The sequence below is a fragment of the Chiloscyllium plagiosum genome, unplaced genomic scaffold (genome assembly GCF_004010195.1).
Source record: "Chiloscyllium plagiosum isolate BGI_BamShark_2017 unplaced genomic scaffold, ASM401019v2 scaf_85436, whole genome shotgun sequence".
Classification (NCBI taxonomy): domain Eukaryota; kingdom Metazoa; phylum Chordata; class Chondrichthyes; order Orectolobiformes; family Hemiscylliidae; genus Chiloscyllium; species Chiloscyllium plagiosum.
Window position 1 is genome coordinate 76 of NW_025145215.1, and position 624 is coordinate 699.

Here is a 624-nt window from a genome sequence, read left to right on the forward strand (position 1 = left end):
TTCCTGTCCAACAGTTCTTCCCTCGCTTTTGGGTCTGTCCTGATCTCTCATTTACTGCATCCGCCTTCCTCCCACGCTATCTCCTGCATATATACCAACGTTTTCCCAATCACCATCAGTTCGAGAGAAAGGTCACCGGCAACTACTGTGTTTTTTGTTTCTGATATACAGCATCCCAGTTCTTTCAGCTTTTTATTGAGGTAGAGTTGGAAATTGTTTCGAGAGAAAGAAGGAGAGGGGGAGAGACAGAACAGACATGAACTGTTGATCTCCGTTGTTACTCATCACGTAAAATCATTCCAGTGCGATCACTTCCCTTAAGCATGAATAGCGATCAAATAGCATCCGTGAGCTTGTGGCGCAACGGTAGCGCGTCTGACTCCAGATCAGAAGGTTGCGTGTTCGAATCACGTCAAGCTCACTGAAATCAGCTTCTTACATTTCAAATCAAGAAAGGAGTCGGTTCCCTCCAGACTACTGTTGAGCCAAATCTTCTTTCTGGAAACTTTTGATCACACGTGAAGCTTTGCTGTCAGTTTGATTTGTGAACACTGTGTCAGGGAGGTGGTGTGCCCATTGTTTTGGCAAATGCTCAGCTCCCCCACTTCATCACGGGATTTCAAC

The 624-nt window shown here is 45.7% G+C and overlaps 1 non-coding gene across 1 annotated transcript; it reads left to right on the forward strand.

The window, feature by feature from the left end:
- Positions 1-349: 349 nt before the first annotated feature.
- On the forward strand, positions 350-421 carry trnaw-cca. Its single transcript has one exon. It is a non-coding gene; the product is annotated as a tRNA-Trp (tRNA).
- The last annotated feature ends 203 nt before the right edge of the window (positions 422-624 follow it).